Below are 14,232 nucleotides of genomic sequence, written 5' to 3'. Positions count from 1 at the left end.
AGCAATTCTTAACCCTCAGATTACTAGAAATTGGGATGAAATGCCAGGGTAAGGACTGTATTATTCTAAACACAATATTATCTACTAGTGAGCATTAGTGGAGATAGAGTGTTATGTTAACTAAGCCATTAATATGATCCGGTTTGGCTGCTTTTATTTCTGACTCAAAAACGTGGCATTAAATACGTGTTATAATTCATCCAACAGCTGGTTTGGTCACCTAAAGAAATATATGTATTGATTGATTTTTTTTTTTTTTTTTTCAATAGGCCTGTGTTCTACAGTCTCTTGCTTTTACTAGTGATTGCTGTATTTGTAAAATGTTTATGTGTAACTGTAAAATTAACAGTGATAATTTTACTATTCAATCATTAAATTAATTTTCCAGTGTGTCCAGAACTCCTGACCTGATCCACTTTGATTTTTGCTTAATCTGGATCATGTATAAGTTACATTGTTTTTGCACAGTAAGGCTTTTCAAGATCTCAAGGTTCTCCTTGCTGGACCAGCAGCTGAGGTGATCTTTGTTTGCAAGTCAGACTGTTGTTATGATTAAGTATTTTGTTGGATTAGGGTCCAGAATGCACCCATTTTACTGGATCGGTCTTCCAGTTAGCATGGTATGTGTGTTAAACAAGCTTTCAAAACCAGATGTCTGAAAGATAGAATTATTTCTAACCTTGTTACTGACATCACCAAATATTCATATCCTTCTGCATTTCAGTGTTCTGAAACATACACCAGGAACAACACTCAGAAATGTCTCCCAGGGCTAAAAAGACCATTTTTGTAAATGAAATTTCCTATCACTAATTATTTACCTAAAAATTGAAGTCTCATGCATGTGACTCAGAGAAAAGGTATGAAAGATTGTAGGAAATATATGTTCATCCTCCCATCAATGCTTCTGGAAGTTTCTTCTGAGACACTGAGAGTACTCTGTTCCCACTGAAATATCTGCTGAAGGAGGAATATGTTTAACAAAATATTGAATGAAATCCTATTTTAAACACATACCTTGTGGATGCCTTTGAAGATCCTTTGCAAAAGTGTGAAATAAACTGTAATAGTTGCTATAGTAAAAAGTCATATAGAAGTACTGATCATTTTTCTTGTCAATCTCATTACAATATGGAACATATTGCTTACATCAATGGAGCAGTTCCCAGGGAAGTTTCTTTTACAACAGGAAGATGTTTCTTTTAATGGCATTTAAAACTACACAGTTTCTGGGTGATACTCCTTTAAGCAGTTCAGGATTTGTCTATAAAGTGGAAGTTTGTCCCCATGCTGATTGCTCTTTTTCTCAACTATATTCCTATCTTTATGTAACTTTCTTTACCCCTTTGCAAATTACTTAACTACATGTGAAAAGTAACAGAAACAATATACTTGATCTTATCTATTATTTGTTTTGCCTTCCATACTCTTCCTTCTCCTTCACCCAGAAAAGTGACTCCAAAATGAAAGCTACTGTTTATACCATCATTAACTATACTCATAATCAGACAAAAAAACCCATGTCTTTCAGGCAGAAGTGTATCACAGAATCATAGAATGGTTTGGATTGGAAGGGACCTTGAAGATCATCTAGTTCCAAACCCTCTCCCATGGGCAGGGACACCTTCCACTAGCCCAGGTTGCTCCAAGCCCCGTCCAACCTGGCCTGGAACACTGCCAGGGAGGGGGCAGCCACAGCTTCTCTGGGAAACCTGCTCCAGTGTCTCACCACCCTCACAGTGAAGAATTTGTTCCTTGTATCTTATCTAAAGCTACCCTCTTTCAGTTTAAAGACATTAACCCTTGTCCTATCAATACAATCTGTCATAAACAGTCCCACTCCAGCTTTCTTGTAGGTCCCCTTTAAGTACTGGAAGGCTGCTATAAGGTCTCCCGGAACCTTCTCCAGGCTGAACAACCCCAACTCTCTTACCCTGTCTTCACAAGAGAGGTGCTCTAGTCCCCTGGTCATCTTCATGGCCCTCCTCTGGACCTGCTCAAGCAGGTCCATGTCCTTCTTATGCCAGGGACCCCAGAGCTGAATGCAGTACTCCATGTTAGGTCTCATGGAGTGAGTGGAGTAGAGGGGGAGAATCATCTCCCTCAAACTGCTGGCCACACTTCTCCCAATGTAGGCCATGGACTGCCACGACTTGTTGAGCTTCTTATCAACCAACACACCCAAGTCCTTCTTTTCGGGGCTGCTCTCAATCCATTCTCAGCCCAGCCTGTATTTGTGCTTGGGATTGCCTTACACACATGCAGCACCTTGCACTTGGCCTTGTTGGACTTCATGTCAAGGTCCCTCTGGATGACATCCCTTCCCTCCAGAGTGTCAACAGGACCACACAGCTTGGTGTCATTGACAAACTTGCTGAGGGTGCACTCAATCCCACTGTCCATGTCTCCAACAAAGATGCTAAATGGTGCCGGTCCCAGTACTGACCCCTGAGGAACACCACTTGTCTCTGATGTCTACTTGGACATTGAGCCATTGACGACAACTCTTTCGGAGTTTATTCTAGGATTCTATGATTGCCACATCTGCTTGGTCTTCATGGTTGTGTGTCCTGTAGCAGACCCCCATATAATGTCATATGTCCCTGCCCTCCCTTTAATCTTGACCCATAAGATCTTGGTCAGCTCCATATCCATCCCTAGGTTGGAGTCCATGCACTCCAACTGGTCATTGACATAGAGGGCAACCCCGCCTCCTACTCTCCCCTGCCTGTCCTTCCTAAACAGACTGTATCCTTTCATGCCAACACTCCAGTCATAGGAGCCATTCATCCAGTAAAGTGTAGGTGTTTCCACCCAAGAAACAAATGACTTTCATGACCTATAATAAAAGACTGAAGAGACAGATTTCTGTTATATCTCATAATTTAGCAGTATGACAGATATTACCAAGGAGTTGTTCTCTGCACACGTCTGTCTTGCTGTAGGTGTTATATCCCGGCAGTGGACATTAATTTGTAGCATGCACTTCTTGATCTTTGGAATAGTTACTTCTTCACAGATCTATAGTAAACATAAATTGCGACCCTAAATAAACATGAAAGGTATCATATTCAATCCAGTAATGGACATCAAAGGCACAAGGATTTGACATCTCACATCCAGTTGGTAACAAAAGAGAAATGCCAGGGTCACTAAGAGAATAGAAAATTTGAATTATTTTAGTTTTACAAAAAGACTTGATACCTGTGCCAATCTCTGGATTGCTATTTTGAAATACTTAAAGCTCATCTACGTGGAATAAAGTCTCACAATAGATGAGAAAAATACCCACCATTTTGGGTAGCAGAAATGATTCACACAGAGGAGATTACACTTGATTGTGAAAATTATATGGCAACACGTTCCTTGTCTGTAAATCAGTACAAAAGTGTGAAATCATATGAACATCAGAACATCATACCATTATCCCATATTGCAGTGAAACGGGTCACATACATATGGGATTTACAGAGTGTTCACTGACGTAAAGTCTATGTATCTGTAGCTGGGTGGATCTGGGGAAGGAATGAGAAAATACCCATCTTTGTGAAAATCATATATCAATAAATTCTATGCATTAGTAAAGGTGTACAAGTGTAAATAGTACCGTGAAGTGATAAAAGTTGTTTTCTGATAATGTAAGCAAAACACTGAGCTTTGATTTTACAACCATTTTTGAGAAGAAAATTGCTTTAATGACAGGATGGCACGCACAAATTTTATACCACTATCATTACTGAGGATACAACTTTATAGTGCTACAACTAAAATGTTAAAACCCATAGTGATTATAATGTGCATGTGTATACTCATCTATTATGGTGTCCCTTCACCATTTTAGTGAGGATTGTTTTCAGAGTACAGACCTGTTTGGTCTTGTGGTTCCCTACGAATGGTTCAGAGCTAAGCCAGGATGTAAGGGGAATTAAGCTTTGAGGAAGCCAAACTTGTGGGATGGTGTAGCACAGGCTGTGGTTATCAGGCTGAAGATTTCTATAACAGTATAGATTGTTGAATGTAAAAGGAGGAAAACACTTGTAAAGGGAAATATTTCTCAACATGTATTTCGTATTGTCAAATCTTCTACCTGGGGGACCAATTCTCCACATTTAGGATTTCTCTCATACCGAGTTTGGCCTTTCTTCCTTTTTTCTCTGTCCAAGGAACAACACCTACCCACATATCTGCTCAAAGGAAGCACTATTACACATCTTACATGCAGTATACTTATCTCCCCCAATCCAGCCTTGTTTTCACAACACACCCCAACAGATTAGATTATTATGTAATTTTCTACTGGTCCATTACTCTTGCTTTTGAAGCAATTTGGCCTAGAGGAAAGCTTAGCAATGAATTGGTTTTTACCCCCTTTGTTATATGACTGTTTCCTTGAGAGTAACTTATCACCATACGTATCTGTCTCTGAACATATGTTACAGAGACAGTAGAGAGTATTGATGATTGCATAGAAGGACAAGGGTGATTAGGAAAGTGAAGAATTCAAGTCCCACAAGCAGGGACTGAAAAATGGAAAGTAAAAGGAAGCCATTCAGAAAAAGTAAAAGAAGAAAATGCAGAGAATGTAAAATGGGAGAATGAAAAAAGCCAGTCGATCTCTGCCTGATCTCCTTTCAGCTCTATGCAAATCTCCCTCAAGCCTCTGGATAAAACCTGACAGATCTGTGTATCTGCCAGGACAGATGGAAATTATCTGATGTAGAATTATTAAAAAAAAAAAAAAAAGAAAAAGAAAAAGAAAAAAAGTTTTTAAAAATGTAAGTAAAATTCAAAAATAAGCGCAGAGGCAACAATGAATGCTACCAGTTTAGTCCCTAAGCCTGAAAAGGACTGTGCATTTGCATATCTATGCACACCATGAATAAAGCCTTTGACATTTATGTAACTAATAGTAAGCATGCAGACCCCTTCTTTGCAGGATCATAGTTTTACATTGTAGACAGAGCAGAGGGCAATCTTGCAAAACCATAAACTAGTTTGGTTTCGATTCTCATTTCAGTAGAACATCCAAAATATGAGAGATGTTACAGAAAATTCAACTTCAGTGCTTTTTTGGTTTTACTAATTCTAACACTAATTATTTTTGTTCAGCAGGATACTCATCTAGAATCATGTACACAGAATCAGTGTGTTTCGACATAACTGATACATTTTTCCATATATGCATGTATATATGGAAAATATATAGTATTTAACAGTAATTCTACAGGTCGCTTATTCAAGGACTGTGAAGATGAATTAGCTCTCACACAGCATATATGACTGCTGATGGTTTAGTTAGTATGCTGGGGTGTATGTTCAACCTCTTTTCAAGATTTTTTCCCCTTGTGTGGATAAATACTGTAATCACAAAGATAATATTCAAAAGGTACCACAGTGTTATATAAATGAGTTATAACTTCATGTTATATAAACAAGTATAAGCCCATACCTACATTGTAAGGTCACTTTGTAGGTGCCTCTCTGTACACCTCTGTTTTCCATCAGAGCTTAGGCATCTCTTTCACCAGGCCGCTTTGTTTCTGATCATATTTAGGAGCATTAGGAATTTTGTGACCCAAAATTAAGAGAAAATTTTAGTTGCAATTGAGCATTTCAGGAGTGCATTTGGAGGAAGGTGCTTGATTTAATCTAAGAGATAGGACTTGGTAAGGTTTTAGCTGGGCTCACTACTACCCTGTATGTCATCAGGAGTTTCTCATGGTAGGTAGATGAGTAAAGACTCCCGTCTCCTGAAAGCAGTTACGTATTTCTTAGTATAATATGTTCTTCAGTGGACATATATGTTCCAGTTAAGGCTGGATTGTTGAAACACATTTGCATCAGGAAGGAGTAGGTTACTGTAGCCAGGAACACTGGCTGGGCAAGGCTTATGGAGAGAGGTAGTATCTTCTATTGAACAAAATGGTGTAATTGGAAAAATTAGGCAAGATTTCAGGCAAAAGCCCTCCTTCAGGTCTAAAGAGCTTTAAAAAAAGATTACATAGCTAAGTACAGAATTTTATTCACCGTATTCCCCACATGTTTAGTGCATTTATTGCATTTATCTCCACTCATAAACTTTGTCCTTCCTGAAGGGAGAAAAATGTGGCAAATTTGGGTCAGTTTTATTCATTATTAACTAAATGAGAGGAAATGCAGCAACATGGTTAGTAGTGTCACACAAAAGAGCTGCTCCTCTTTATATTCATTATTAGAGGACATAATTTGAGAGTAAAGTGCCAGCAGTCCTAAGGTGAATACTTATTAAGCCATGGCTCAGCAAAGCACTAATAACCTATTCAAGCTTGCTAAATACTACCTTGGCCATAACATCCATTTCCTCTGTGATTTAAACAGAAGATTATACAGACATGAGTCTAACAATATTCTGCAATGTTCAAATTTCTTAGATGTATTTGGGTGAGGTAAGGGTTTTGGGTAGGTACATTTAACCATACCATTCATTAGTGTTGGTGATTTTAGATTATTGCCTTGCGTAACCATACTATAAACCCTGAACAATAGAATCAAGTAGAAACGGACATTACATTTATTACATTCTTTCAGAGATCCCAAGAGCTTCCCAAATTTATTTCCATTTGTCATAGGTGAGTCTATTCTATTTTGAAATATATTTTAGACACTGATTTTGAAAAGTCCTTGAGTTCCTTTGGCCAGCAAAAGTGAAAATTAGATTAAGAAGAGTTATGAATGCATTTTTCATTTAAAGTAACTTTATATAATACATAAGAGATCCACCATTTTTTTAATAAATCACAATGTTTCTGTGGAGATTTCTTTCTTCACCCTGTACTATATTGAAAAGGATGAAAAATGGACCTCCTTGTCCATAAAAACTTACTTAGATTATATATTCTTAAACCATATTTAATATATCCTTATAAAAGAATCATAGCTACTCTCAAATTCTTTAGCTAAACTTAACTGATCCTTTAGGGGCATCAAATCCAGCCTGTGAGCTTCCACAGAAAGAGACAAGTTCATACCTAGAGAGAGCTGTAAATCCTGGTTGGACACAGCCCCTCCACTGTATAGACAAGGGACCTATTTTCCACACTAGGGCACTATAATAAATCATGTGACTTTTACAGCTGTTGAATATATGAACCCTCCCTCACTGAGTTCAATGTCTCAATCTCTTCAAGAGCCCAATTTAAGCCTAGAGAAGTCAAAGCATTCCATTAATTTCAGAAAGATTTGTCTTATCCTTAATTAGCACAAACATATCCATTCACAACTGAGTATTGTAACCTGGAAATATGTTTTTATATTAACAAATATAAGTAACAGTTAAAATGAGGATCAAGATGCTTTTTTTTTTTCCCCTTTCATTTTTCAGTGCAGCAGAAACCTTGAATCCCTGCTAGCCTACTTAGTAAACTGTCTGATTCTTTGTATTTTGACCATCACTTTTTCATTTTCACTTTTTTGTTTCTGGGACTTTTATTATCTGTTTTGCAGATTAATACTATTTCTTCCTCTCATGCCCATCTGTCCACCCATCTGCTTATTTTAGCTACATTTCCTTTCACCCTGCTGGCTCCTGTGTGTCTTCACCACACCCCAGGCATGTATCCTTCAACAAGATTTATATCGTGAATCATTTTAAATACCTTCAAAATAGTGCTATAAGAAAATTGGATTCCTACCTTTTAGTGAGTAATATAAAATTATTTATAAGGTTAAAAATGAACACAGTTGCCCTAAAAGAGGCTTTAGGCTTCAGGTAGGATTTCAAAGAATAAAAACAAAAGTATAGTTTATGTCTAGAAGCTTAAGTACCAGCCAAAGCTGTTCTAGCTGGTATGTACAAAGCATGTCCTCCTCCTTGGCCAGTGGTAAGAAAGGCAAGCTGCACATCTAGGCCAGATGGGGCCTGGGGGCTCCACATCACATACTTCTTCTGCCTGAAAAGGTGACCAGAAGCTGCGGGAGTGACAGGCCATTGGTCACAGGGTAAGCAGGAGCACATGTTCAGGTGCAGCAACATTCTATGCTGCCTGTGTTAATAGACTCTGTAAGTAAATTCTCAGGTGACAAAAAAAAAATGTCAAAGAACATTTTCTCGCTGTAACATCTTACTGCACATGAGCAGTGGTGGTCAGCATTAAAACTAGGGAAGTGAGAGAGTGGGACAGAGCGCAAGATGATTTTTGTCTTCTCCCTCAAATAGTTTTATCTTTGCTTGTGTTAACTTAGAACCATGAAGGAGAGCCATAACAATAGTTCTGCTGCTTGCCTATTGCTGAGGTTGCAGATGTCCTTGAGGAGTGGCTTTTGGCATGGTACTTGTCTTAGGAAAAGCCATGAGAGTGGAAGACTGTACCAGCAGGAGAGAGAGGGCTGAACTCCTCAGCTCCCCATGCTCCTATTTAGCTTGTCTTGGTTTCTCTGAGCTTTTTTGACAGCTTCACTGAGACAATAACATTCAATCTGCTGGTGCCAAGGAGCCCTATGTTGTCCCTTCTTTCAGGGCACAGTAGAAGAGCAACCACGGCCCTGTCACCATGCCACCTGCTCAGGGAGGGCTGGCCAGCACCAGAGCCTGGCACAAAGCTAGGCAAAGACCTGTCTGCAAATGCTGAGTGAGGAGGAACAGCTATGCTGGAGCTCTAGAGGATGAGATTTTTTACGACATACACCTGGTGCTGCTTTGCCTTTTCCCAGCACACATCTGTGCAGCCTGCTGAGGTGACAGCGAGGGAGGCTGGGGGCCAGTCTCTAGGCTTCCCTCTGAGCAGTGTGCTCCATCCCATATCTCTAGCTCAGGGAAATGACTGTGTGCCACAGTTCTTGCTTTCACACTTCTTACATCAGTCTACTCTTTTGTACCAGTAGCTGTTTCCAGAAAGTTCTGATGTTAATGGAAAGTTAATACTGAGTTAATATTGGTGGTACAAGAGATGCTCTGTGTTGTAGATAGGTGTGAATTTTTCTCTCTACCCAAGAAAAGCTATGCATTTTCTTTTATATAAGGCTGGTTCTTTCTTTCTTTCTTTCTTTCTTTCTTTCTTTCTTTCTTTCTTTCTTTCTTTCTTTCTTTCTTTCTTTCTTTCTTTCTTTCTTTCTTTCTTTCTTTCTTTCTTTCTTTCTTTCTTTCTTTCTTTCTTTCTCTCCACAATTGCTAATAGAGCTTTGTTAATTTATATTTATAATTTATATTAAAAATATATTACTCAATAAAGCTGTTTAACTTACAGTATTGATTGTATCAGTGTGAAAAAACCAGTCTAAATACTTAGAAGAGATTTTAAATTCATAAGCATGACTCTAAAAAATTGAATGACAACACATCCATTTTATGTGTTGAAGAAAATGGAAATTAACTTAAAACAACTGAAATATCTTCTAAGAAGGAATTGTCGATGACAATTTAAGCAGTAGGGGTTTGCATATGTAACAGTATGTGATGTAATTGCCTCGTTTTAAAAACTGCAGTTACTTTCACAGAGATGATTTTGTTTTCGCCCTTTAGTAAAAAATGTTCTTTTATTAAAGTTTATTGACCTTACTTGTGTCAAATCACCACAATCTCTCTTGCTTAAGTTATAGTCTCATTAAGTAACCATTACAAGTTCTTTTTTTCACACAATTGAAAGTGCCTATAATCTATTTTGGAATAGGCTTCAGTCCAGAAACATGTTTTACTTCTTTATTATTTTCTGCTCTCTCTGGGGATGCCTTCACAAAATGGTAAAGCCCAAAGACTTCCTGAAGTCTAATCCTTTTCTGGGTCATATGATTCTTTTCAGATTCCATCTTGAGAGAGTTTTCTTACAACAATAGGTTCTGCTGTCTGTGAACTGGAGAAAATCCTGTTGCTTTAGTGCTAACAATGAGTGGAATTTTAGTGCAGGAGGAATGTTTGCTTAATACAATAGAAGTTGGTACAGGCTGGACTTGCAAGTGTCAAGTAAACAGTGTGGGAAAATCTATACTGCCGCAACTGAGTCAACAAGGTGCTGAACGCCTAAATGTGACTGAACTGTAACTGCAATAACTATCTGGCTGACTTCATCCTTTCCTCCAGGATAGGACTTGACATATATCTTATTGAGAAAGGGTTAACAAGAAAACAGGCTGCTAACAGGGAGAAGATGAACAAAGCAAGCATTCAGTCACGCATTAGAAACACCACACAATACGCAATCAGAACAACTGTGTTTCAGGATCAGATACAAGTACGATTTACTAAACAAATATGATGGAAGATGACTGTTTAGCCCCTGCCATAACTGCATAAATTCACCCAGAAATGCAAACCAAATAGTGCCTAGGTCACAAAAGGGCAGTTTGTTTATCTCTCTCTCTTTCTCTCTCTCTTAAATGTTAACTCTCCTCAAATTGCTATCAATTCAGATGAGCCAGAGACACTTCACAGTGAACCCCAGTACCCTATTAATGTTTGGACTAACATGGGTTGACCGAATTCTTACCAGAAGCAAGATAAATGAGACAACATAGGTTTATATTCAGTACAGTAAAGTGATATAAATTTATCTGAGTTGGATAAAAAAATTCAGCCTAGCCTCTTCCTTCATTTGTATTGAAGAAGTAGTTTTGTATAGTTTTAAGTTAAGAAAATTTCTAAAAACTCCTTACATCATTATTTCAAAAGCAGGAAGTTTTCCAGGTATTTTGTCCATACTTCTGTTTTCTTATTTGTATTCCTTTACTCTCATTTGCAGCCTTATTTGTCGTTAAAGATTTATTTGTATTCAGGTTGTGCCGATAATTTCCCCATACACCAAAGACTCAATTCAGTTAACACTATCACAAAACTCCTGTCTTAAGAATAAAGATAAAAAGGCAGACTAGTGTCTTTCACACTTTAGATCAGATACTGAGCTAGAGAGGTGTGGCACAAGTCCTACCTCACCCACAAATTTATCCCATACAGGAAGCACTTCTTGAAACACTATAAACTTCCTTCCACTGGAATCACCAGTGAGATGTTTCAGCATCACCAGTGTTGATTTAAAAACTAAATCCAGAACTCTTGTGACAGCTAGGCTTCTAAAATTGCTTTTGACCTATATAAATATATCTGTAGATTCCAGTACTTCCGTAGGTAATGGTGTAAGTCCATGCAAAACCAGTTCAGAGTTAGAAAACCTCTGGATTAGGAGTTCCTGTGACTCAGTCAGTTTAGCCTAGGAAAATCACTGCAAAGAAGTCACTGCCCTGTTTCTCAAACCCAGGCTAGCATCCCTGCACAGTTTCACTACCAGCACTGTGCCAAGTACCAGCTTTGCTGAGGTACATGTACATAGTACTGCTTTGTTCCATGCATACCTGCTCTAAATGCAGAACCGATTCAATTATCTGTAAGCGATCCATATATGTTTACAGTACTCTTTTTTTGAAAAATTCACTTTCTCCAGACACCTGTACATGTGTGTATATCCATTATATCTATTATCTATATATCATCTATATCTATATCTACATCATATATCTATATCATCTATAGCTATATATCTATATTTATATCTATATCTATCATCTAGATAACCTATATAATTTATATCTGTATTTATATCAATAAAACATATTTTATGGGTGTATATATTGACACATGCATACACCAATCCAATAAGAAATATTTCTGCTAATTAAGGCATTTATTGCCTATTGCAAGAAGAAGGGAGGAAAAGAGTAAAAGATTGGCTCATAATCAGGTGGCGGGGGGTACAGTAAATAGAGATAAGTGCCTTGCAACACCAGAGATGTTCATTACATGTGGCAGATTTCAAAGTCAGAGGAAATAGGCTTGGGCTTCTTATACCTTTTGGTATGATTCCGGATGTGTCTGTAATTCACAGATTTTATTGTTCAGTATTTCTTGAGAAAATGTCAAGAATGTAAAAGACCATTGTGCCTTCAACAAAAGCTCTGTAAGGCACACAGTTCTATCTACTGACTTTATAAGGAGGTGGATAGGTGTTGTGTTTCTCAATGTACCAGTCATCCATGAGCTCTTCAGTGTCCAGGGCAGCATGTGTGCTGTTCTCTGCAGCTGGCCAGCTAAGAAGCTAATGCTGTGGTCCATTCTCCTCCCCACTGCTCCTTGTCTAGCTCAAGATAAATTTAAAACTTTAAGTTCTACAGCTGGTGGAGAAGAAACAATGCATGGACTTAAGCATAAGAGAAATGTTTTCCTATCTTCTTCTTTGTTCCTCAGACATGATCATATATATATACCCAGGAAAGAGCCAGAGATAAACTTGGTTTTAACACATTGAAGTGCCATTAGCAGACATGTTAAGAACAGTATGATTTTTCTGTAGATCTCATTATGGACTTTCCTCTGCCCTTTATTTTTAGCACATTTTGTAAGCAGCTGAGCAGTCTTACACTTAGTAAAGCCTAAGAGTAAGGTAGGTATATGGAGGGTACTTTCTACGAATTCTGTAAAGCTTCAGTGACCTCGATAGGAATTGCAAATATTGCTTTATTGTGATGTTTTTACAGGAGTCTGGTTATTGGCCAAATCAAGCAGCTGCCAACCCGCCATAAGTATTTTTAAGTACCAACACAGAAGAAGATTTAAGTCCCACAAATCTAGATTGCTGCAAGAGACTTATCAAAATCTCTGTCATGGAATACTAATAGTCTTCACTTATTCCTGGGTGCAAAAATGAAACACTGTTTCTGAGACATGCTGAGAGAAACTAGTTCCTTTTTCTAGTTCATAATAAGACAAATAGCAGATGGGGAAAAAAGGAGAAAGCGAGTAAATTTTTTGTAGACAAAGGTATATGCATGTAGCTGTATTTAAAGTAACTTTTCCATATCATGCAAAAAGTAAGATAGTAGTCAGCAACTTACAAAAGATCAAATAGATTAAAATAAACATCAGATAACCCTTAAGGGAACCTGAATAAATTTGTTTCTTGTACTCATCTGCTTTCCTCCAACATCCAGAATTGACTAAGAGAACATATTTTATTAAAAAATCTTTTATTTCTTTGTGTTCTCCTAAGTCTGCTAGCCAACTGAGAATTAAAAAACTAATTATATTTTCTGTGTGCACCAAGGACCAGACAGACATAAGATTAAAAAAAGTTATTCATTTTGCAGAAAATAATGACCTATAGTGGCAAATGAATGGAGAATTTGGCCCTATAGCTTCTTCTTAAGACATTTCAACAACCTTTACATGGAATATATTTTGAAACCCATTTCTAGTCACAAAAATAGTTGCTACTGTTGAGCTGTTGAGTGCTTTGCTATATTAATTTAATAATACCAGTATTATTCATACTTTATACTGCCTGGTTTCCTAAAATATTGAATTAAAAAAAATGCCATTTGCATTAACCTCTGTAAGGACGCATCATAAAATGTAATGCGGTTCAGTCTCTCTTCAGCCACTGCATTGTGGTATCTACGCTACAGTTTGCTTCATGAACTGGGGATTTGCAACATTCTATCAAGCACTATACCCTTTATGCTCTGTATTCACTGTGGAGATGGGGCTGCATGGTTTTGTCATAACAGTATAGTTTCAGCACACCTATGTTGCACTCCTATTTCCTTTATTACAGTCTTTTGGTGAAAATTTGGTCTAAGATTTCTTCACAGTTAGGACAAAATAACAATTTTGAATCCTTTCTCTTCGAAAGGCTACTCTCTGTCCCCAGACCTCCAATTCTGTTATTTAAAGGGACCATCAAAAGGACCATCACTGCCTTGTGGTAAACATTTCAAATCCCTGGAATTGGTTTTTAATATAAGTACATTGCAGAATGGCTATAATTTGTGTTTAGTTTGAATACAATCATACTCAAATATATTTTTCTAAGAATTTTGAATTCCTTGTTTTTCACCTCAATTCTAAGGACACTATGTTGAATGTTACCCACCTAAAAGCTTTAAATCTCTTCTTTGGTGGGGTAGTATATGTTTGTCTCCTGAAGATTTATTCCATTATTCTTTCCCTTTAGCTCTGTGCAGTTCCTGGTAACAAGACAGACGATCAATGAGATTGCATTCTTTTTAGCTTTCAGGGTAGGATAGATAGCAACAATTATGGAATAAAATTAAGGTTTTGGGAGGGAGAAACAGACTGGGAAAGGGTAGAGGAGTTACTGTGTAGCTGTATTTTAATAATGACTTAAATTGTGAAAGCGAAAGGTTAAGCAAAGTCTCCTTATCAGGGAAGGTGAAGAGTGGCTAATTAGCTTATACAAACCAGTAGATAGTCCA

The sequence above is a fragment of the Athene noctua genome, chromosome 1 (genome assembly GCF_965140245.1).
Source record: "Athene noctua chromosome 1, bAthNoc1.hap1.1, whole genome shotgun sequence".
In the NCBI taxonomy this organism is placed as follows: domain Eukaryota; kingdom Metazoa; phylum Chordata; class Aves; order Strigiformes; family Strigidae; genus Athene; species Athene noctua.
The sequence above is the reverse complement of the archived record's forward strand: the minus strand, read 5'-3'. Positions refer to the sequence as shown.